An 8634-nucleotide genomic window follows, 5' to 3' on the forward strand; every position below is an offset into this window, starting at 1 on the left:
AATTCTGCAAGTATTCTCGAAAAACTCTGCTAATGTCCGCGGCTTCTGATGAGGGTGGCGGCAGTACTGAAGGTCCGTAACCTTTCCTCGAGGATGGGGTCGTACTGGAGACGAAGAATCTGCAGGTATTCTCGCATCACGAAGGTGAGGTCAGGATGCCGTCTTCTTTCACAATGTGCATTTGACACAAGAGAGCGCGTGCAGCGCTCGCCGGTAGACCGGTTCTAGCGGACGTACTCGCGCTTGGCAGGCGACCGACGCCCGACGGCAGCGTCTGTTGCCTTGCTTCGCAGCGCTCCGACCGTCACTATTGGACTCCTTATCGCATAGCTACTTTCAATACCATTGGAAGCCAGATAGCTTCCGTGCCGGCCTGCTAGCTCAGTCGGTTAGAGCGTCGTGCTAATAACGCGAAGGTCGTAGGTTCGATCCCTGCGCAGGCCAGTGTCTTCTTTTTTTTTCGCTCTCAGCTTGTGTGGTGACCGTAGCAGTGCGTGAAATGCTGGCACGCTTTTACCTCCCAAATTTTGCCCTACCGCCTCTATTCGGAACAGCGCTGTCTGCAGCTGTGCGCTATTCAGGCGGGTCTCCGCAAATGTTATCGTTTGCTGCATTCTAGCTATGCACTATTTTTTCAGTCGTGAAGAGGTTACAATATCAAGGTGTAAAAAAGAAAAAAAAATGCGCAGAAACCGTGTTGCAGACTGGGGTAATGGAAATAATAAATGTGTACTCCTTGTTTTCTAGGACGGAACATCATGTTATGTAGGAAGCTATATATATATTTTTTTACCCGCTTTTCTCATCATCCGCATTCAGAGTAGCTACGACGAGCTTAGTACGGCAAGACTTCTGGACGGCAGTGCTTACAGTAACTGGGAGTACACCGTTCTAATATACAACATTTGCAGGACTTAAAGTCAGGGGGTCTCGGGGGGTCTGAGACCCCTCTTTCACTCAGTAATATTTAAGAGGGGTCCGAGACCCAAAAAGTATAAGATAGACTGTATGAGTACAAAAAGAGGCAACCATTTTTTATTCTTCTCAGTGGAGTAATCGGAAGACTTCTCTACCGTTTCGAGCTTCGCAGTGAGTATTAATGTGAAACAGTGACACATTTTCGGAAACCAGAGGTGGAAAGAAATGATGATCTCCCCCTTTTATATAAAATGATTTGCAAAACAGGCAACAGTTGCTTTCTCTCTTTCCTTCTTTATTTCCCTTTCCATCAGTGCTCGAATCACTTCAGACCCCCCTCCCATGCAGCCAACCTTTAATCACTGCATGACTCTGCTCATCTTTGTGAATGTGGTCCAGGCGGGCTGGTGGAGTAGGCTGTCTCATTAAGGAAGAGGGGGGGGGGGAGGGGGGAGTGGAGGGGTATAGGGCTTTGTTGGACGGGCGCGAAAAGTCTCGTTCTCTGGGAGCTGCAAGCCACGGTGGGCTGCAAGCGCACGGCATCGCCCAAATAGCACATAATACACAGCCGCCCTGGGACCCGTATGGGCAAGCTGGGCTAGGGCAACCACAATGACACCCATGAAGACCCCCTTCAGGAATCAAGCGGGCAAGTCCAAATTGGGCTTTTTCATGCTTTTCCCATTTGGGCATCATACAGGCGTGGCAGGGGCTAACTAAGTGCATGTTCCCACATCTCGCCCTCTTGGGGAATTTCAGGGCCAATGTAAAACAAATTTGGGCTTTGTATAGAAAACGTCTGGGCTAACCTAAACGGGGCCGCCCATTCAAAAACCCAAAAGGTCCCGCATGGGCGCAGGCTGGGCTAAAATAGGGTATGCCCACATGTTGCCTGGGTGGGACCCTTGAGGGGCACTCGAGGGAAAGTAAGACGGTACTGTGGGCTTCATGCTGAAGACTCTTGGGCTGCCACAAATGGGGCTGCTCACCAGAAACCTCGATAGTTTCCGCATGGCCTGTAGCGGGGCTGGAAAGTGCTCCATATCAGATTCTGCCCGCATCGCTTTCTTGCTTGGAACTTTAGGGCAGATGCGATGCAAATGTGGAGCTAAAGCAAATTGAAGATGGGCTAGCCCAAACGGGGTTGCCCATTCAAAAGCCGAATAGGTCCCGCATTGATTGCGGCTGGGCTGAAAAGGGGCATGCCCCCACAATGCCCACACGGGCCTTTTTTCGGGTACTTCGGGCAAATGCAACACATATTCGTATTCTATGCGGAAAGAATAAGATGAACCGAATTGGGGCTGCCCATGGAAGGCCGCCGTGGGCCCCATATTGGCCGTACGCGGGCTTACCCCTCCGAAACTTCTACAACCTATCGTTAAGAGTGCAAATTTATTTATGTAATTCATATTATACGCGCCGCTAATTGCCTCTTCTCGAGGTTTTGCATAACTGTTCTAGCTTATTCATGCCATTACTAGAGACAATCTTTTTTTTTTACTATGGAAACTATATTAATTATGCGGTATTGGCAGAAAATATGCAACAGTAATTGTTCCTGTTTACGAGTATGCTTAACTGCGGCAGGGGATAGCCTGCCACCGGATTTGTATCAGTTGTAGGCCGTCATTGCACCCGCCACCACTTCGGTGGTGGACAACGGCTGTTGCGACGCGCGTCTTCCTCTTTCTTTCTTCACTATTTTCCTTTCTGTCCGCACGAAGCAGTGCACGTTGCTCAGCTACAGAGCCAGTAGCAGGTCCGTGCATTTTCTTTTCGTTTTTCCCACTGTCGCAACAAAAGCCTATATTATTCGACACTCAGCACAGAAATAAATTTGTAGACCAACATTTAGGGGGCAATGTGGGCCAGCCCACATTTTTATAGTGTCCAGAATAAATTTCTCTTATGTTGCTGAGTATAGAATGCATGGTAAAAAAACAGTGCTCTATGTTTCACAGTTTGTAGTTATGGAACTTGGCCAGCCCCAAAAACGCCAGGTTCAACCCATAAGGGCTAGATGTGGGCCAGCCCAAATCGCACTGGCCTCCGTAAAGCTCACAATTGACAATTAAAACATTGATCAATGGGGCGGCACTCGCGTTTACAAAAGTAGGGCCAATCAATGATTTTTGTATGCGCCCATATTCGGATATCTGGGCCGAATGCGGGCAGCCCTATTCGAACTGCCGACACGGGTACCAACTGGAACCGATCGTGGAAAAATTGGACAGCCCATGCGGGCCCCTCTGAGTACGAGTTGCAAATCCCGCTTGGAGCCCGTATGGGCTGCCCTCACGGGCCCAGAGCGGGCCCCCACACCGTAGTTAACTTTGTGTTTTTCTTTTTACAATTCTGGAAACATGGGAATCATTTTCGAAAACATATCAGTTAATTCATCACAAACGAAAGGTTTACCTCTGTATGATGATATTTTCGATTAGAGAACGACAAAAAGGGGAGACAGGACCTAGATTGCGGCAGACCTTTGCGGCGGGCTATGAAGGCGACTGTTTGCAAAACCACGGTTCAGTTGCGAGATGGTAACTTTTTGTTCTAAAAGTCTCGATTACTTTGCGCCTGCCGCCGCTTCAACATTTTTCAGCATTTACCGATTTTTATTTTAAATATTACAGCCGATTCGGCTGATGGATTTGGCTAAATGATAATTATGTGCAATAGGACACCACGTTTCATTTGCCTTTTGCTTCGAGGCTACGGCTTCAAGGCTATACTTCAGGCAAAGATGGGTGAAATCGGTGGCTGGGCGCCTTGGTGGGCCATTGATGGCAGCGCTGTATATAAACTTTTGAGGTCGCTTTGTGTATCTTAAAGGACAATTCGATAGCGGTTTGAGTTGGCTTTTCCTCACTGCGTATTAATAAAATGGCTCCGGTCACGTTTGTAACGCAGCAGACGTGGACGCCTTTTATGTTTGGCCATTTTGGCGACGATAATAAGCGCAATGATACTATTCTATAAATATGCCGTGTGAGAAAGCCTGCCCAACGAATTTTCAAATGCGCATATTCTGCTTTCTATATTTAGAACATTCCTAAAGAAAAAATAATACTGTTCTTAGCCCCGATGTTGACGGTCTTCAGATCTGCAATATAATACCGATCATTATAATAAAAATAATTTGAGTAGCTATTTTCTGTTAAATAGTGACAGATCACTAAGCTTTATCACGGGAATTATGTCCTCCTTGGTGCAAATCAATCCACCAGCGCAGATCACACAGACATATTTGTCGCAGGCTTTAAAATACCAGTATGCATACGTTAAAAATATTCCTGCAGTATATATCGGTCCGATTTCACTCATCACGTAATTCGGATGTAACCAATTTGTTCTGATTTTCACCCCTAGAATAATGGTTACGCATTACCCATTCTTTTATTTTTTTTTTGCCATAGTTGGCCCCTAGGCTACCAAAGAACGGGCTGGCGAGGGCGTCAAAAAAGGAGACAAAGAAAGAAAGGTGAGTACTTTATTTAGTTCCAAGGGTCATGATCCCTTTAATAAAATCCAGCTGCTCTGTAATCTGCTGCGTCACTCTCTCTCGTGGTTCCGACCGTTTCTATTTGGACTATATGGAATACCGTTTACTGCATACCACTTCTTGATAAAGCGATAGGTGAGTATGCCGAGATATGTTTTTGGTTTTGCATTTATAACTTGTGGCATAGCATCTTCGAAAGGTGCTATACCACAAGTTTGCTTTCACTATTTTATTACTATGTAGGCAAGTTGAAACGGCTGTGCATAATATTCGGTGTGACCCATCGAGTAAGTTCCAGTTTCAATGAGAGTATCATGACAAAAGTTTGTGATGAGTAACAGACACGGCACAAGGCTGAACCATCCAGGCACGAATCATAGTCGATTTCCTCTTCCTGTTGTCGTCCTCCCCTCGAGGGCCGAAAGCAGTAACTTTCTGAGTGGCCAGAATAGCCAGAGATCCGTGCCTAGCAAGCTGTATAGAGATGACGCGGCGCGGTCCTTAACCTCTGGCTGGGTGGCGCGGATCCGCGCTGCTCTTGATTGGCTCAACGAGGTTCAATTTAGTCTCATCAGTGACTGCCATCTGCGCGACTGCCATATCCGCTGCTTTAGGGCCCACTGGGAAGCGGGCAGAATGAGCCCTATTTAAGACGCCACCCGAGGCATTTAGTGCAAAACAATAACAAAAAAAAAAAGAGGAAGCACTGAAAACATTTGGCACCGCCCACGTTCATTTAAGTATCGTGAGCATTGCATGAGTCACATATGATCCCGAAGGGTCCCGGCCAGATGATAAAAAAGCCATGCTGCGAAAGTGAGTCACGCAGAAGATTCGATATGCTTCAAGTATAAATTAAGGCGCATAAAATTATGCAAGAAATATTTCGGGGACCAAACTGATCGAATATTTTGCTCCCATTCATCGTGTAAATTTCCTGTGAGGAAAATAGTTTTCTCCGCCATTCTCGACTGTCCGAGATAGACATATAAATTCTTGCACCCTGAGCGCAAGATATCAGAAAAAAAAAAAAAAAAGTTGTGGAAGCGGAAATTGAGAAGTAGAGTCTTTTTCTTTCTATTTTTTTTTTTTTTACTGCGTCATCATCATTTGCCCCACTAGATTGACTGGTCGAGAACCAGCACATTTTTTGTGTTGAATGAACAGTTTCGAGAAAAAAAAAAAAAAAAAAGCCCTCTACCAGTTGTGGTACTTTGCGAACCAATTGCGTGCACATATATACACTAACATGATTCGGCAGATGTTGAAAAGTGCAGTGACAGATTACCGCGCTACAAAATATCATCCCGCGTTTGAGGACCACATTATTTTAGGTATGATGGCTGCTAGGGTTCTCGCAGATTTATTTAATTTCTACTTCGCGCCGACCTGAATGCACAAAGGCGTACCTCAATCATAGAGTTTGCTTCATTCCTCGATACGGACGACTAGCGTAATAGACAATGTTGATCAGTAACAAACGTTTTCTCGTTAATGAGGCGCGGGTTAGTTGTTTTGGACAAACCAGTGCAATGTATACGCTTAGGATGAGGCGCTATGGTAAGCGGACAAAGATATTTGGTCCCCTTTTCTTTTATGAGCTTGCTCCTTCTGATGTAAGCAAAGGCGTACTGGGGGTGTTGCGATCTCGACTGCCTTAGCGCCGCTCAATGAAGTCTGCTGGCGAAGCATGACACATGTCAGGCTAGGCAAAATAAAAATAAAAAAAAGAAGGGGAAGGAAAAGGGGGGGGGGGGGGGGGGGGGTATTATATAGATGGTGCATTTTATAATGTTGCGAATTCCCTCAAAATTTTGCACGTTTCTGTTCCAAGAGAGAGGTTTCAGCAGTTTCTCAAGCCACCAAACGAGACTACAAACAAACAACAACAACAAAGAAAATAGTTTTGCTTAATCACTTTAATAAGCACTAATCCTTCCTGCTAATAATTGCATGTGAAGGAATAAATAAAGCGCAGGACGCGACAACAAGCTCCAGTGCCCAATTATGCCCCTCCCTTGTACTCTGTTCCCGCCGCAAAGGTAATGGAAATAAATTTGTTTGGTCGCTAGCTTAAAGAAGAGTTTTTTGAATAGCAGATTTTTAGGTGTGAAGCGATTTGGATTAAATTAAAAAATAATTGCGAATAGTATTGAATATTGTTCGAACATTGCCAAGTTAAATGATAAATTAAATGTTCGAAGAGCCATGCGAAATATACTAGAGGCGTGCTAATAGCCAATTATGGAGTGTAAAGCGAATATGAATTTCATTTTGCGATCCGCGATCACGCGACGGCGCTCGGCTCTCATTTGCCGTCGGCGTATTACTGCGCGGTCTTATGTCGCGTGCTTGTGGCACTATCTTCGATGAAAGAACAAGCTAAATTGGGCGACAAGTGTTAGTTGCCTTCCTTTGGCAATGTCATGATGTTTCGCTGTGAAGTAAGATCAACTAGAATTTCGTAATGTCTAAACGTTTAGAAGGTTCGTGAACCTCAGTTTCACTATTCTAAGTTCACGAATAGTTCGGATAGTAATATTGCGGTGCTTGAATCGAATCGTATAGGAAATCCAAGCCGAAAATTAAAACAATTTCCAACATTCGCTCTCCCCTGGTTTAGAAGGCTACAGGATCTCGGTAGTTTATAGAAGCAAGACGAGAAATTGCTTCGCTCAATTGCCTCAAGATGCTGATCCAGTCAGATCTCCGGGTTTCAAAGTAAGATTTGGGCATCCATAATTACAGACTGCTTCGTCATCCGCTTTGCCCTGCTGAATCGTAAATCCTGCTGACAACGCATACGTTTAAAAAAACTGCAAGAAAAGGACGACGGAAGTGCTCAACGCGAAGCCGTCATTGTTGGATTCTAAGTGTATACCTGCACATACAACGCTTAAACAATTCGGACGCGCTCACACTCCACTGATACCATAAGAACGTGGGAATACACCGAGGCCGAGATGAAGACCCGGTGAAGGAACGCCCGATCCGGGTCGGAGCACTGTGCCGCACAACTTAACGACCAGGCATGCCTCGTAATCGCATCATCGAATCTATCCGCGAGGCGTGCCACGTGCAAAGAACTGAACCGAGGGAAGCAGGCGGGTGAAAGTGAGGTGAGAAGGAATATGAATAGAAGAAAGCTGAGCCGCGGCGACGCGCATTTCGAGCAGCCTACTGCGAGGTGTGCCCGCTCAGCAAGAGAAAGCAGGGCGGGCTGGACTCATCCCGAAACCATCAAAGGCCCCGCTCTCCGACGGCGGTCAATGCTCAGCATCGCACCTGTTGCGTCCACGCCCAGTGATGGTGCGGTCGTCGTCATCATCGGCACTGCCATCTCTCACGCGCGGGCTTGTGGCAGAAGAAATCGGGTACGATGAACGCCGTGCGCTGACGGTTGAGGCCTGCTTTCCGAGTCCGCTCCTGAATGTCCACGTGTGTGCAGCGGGCGCTCTTTCTTTTCATTGTATATTTAACATGCTTTCTTTCTTTTCTTGGTTCATTTACATATTTTTGTTTCTTTTTTTAACCACTTCTTCTTTCCCTCGATTTCTTCTCAAATTCCTTTCTTTATTTACATACCGTTAGTTATTTCTTTGTTGTTTTTTTTTTCTCTCCCGTTTCTCATAGCCCCTCTTCTTATTTTTTTTTAAACCGCTTCTTTTGAAGCGAAAAGCTTCACTAGGCTAGTCTACTCCGAGTCTCGCGTGGGCTCCGTCGTTAGAAACACGTATAAAGCCCTGCTTTAACCAAGCCGTACGAACGTGCCTTAGTGGCCTATATGGGTAACCAGAATGCAAGAGTCCTGGCAGGCTGAGTCTGACATAACCGTCCCATGTGAAACGAGAGACCCAAGTTGACAGCTTCTGCCAGGGGACCACGGCCATGGACACGGATACGGCACACAGTGACGAGCGGTTAGACCTGGCGTAGTACTGCTTTTGCAATAAAAGCCACAGCTGCGCATGCGCAAACACGTGACGTCACAGGAGAGGCGCAGGTGGTCGGAGCAACAAGGCCTGTGCAAGTCCCCCTTTCCACTAGTTCTACGTCACGACAGTGAGATCTGGGGATAGATCGGCGGCACCGAGCGCTAGCGTACGCAAGCAAGGCGATCAGATACTTCATTAACACTTCTTTTTGGGCGAGTTGGTTCATTTTTGGAAAACTTTAACAGAGCGCAAACACACACGACCACTAAGGAC

The 8634-nt window shown here is 46.3% G+C and overlaps 1 non-coding gene across 1 annotated transcript; it reads left to right on the forward strand.

Annotated features, from left to right (window-relative positions):
- Positions 1-370: 370 nt before the first annotated feature.
- On the forward strand, positions 371-444 carry TRNAI-AAU (transfer RNA isoleucine (anticodon AAU)). Its single transcript has one exon. It is a non-coding gene; the product is annotated as a tRNA-Ile (tRNA).
- Positions 445-8634: the final 8190 nt, after the last annotated feature.

This window comes from Amblyomma maculatum, chromosome 9, assembly GCF_055883805.1.
Source record: "Amblyomma maculatum isolate TAMU_Amacu chromosome 9, ASM5588380v1, whole genome shotgun sequence".
NCBI classification, from domain to species: domain Eukaryota; kingdom Metazoa; phylum Arthropoda; class Arachnida; order Ixodida; family Ixodidae; genus Amblyomma; species Amblyomma maculatum.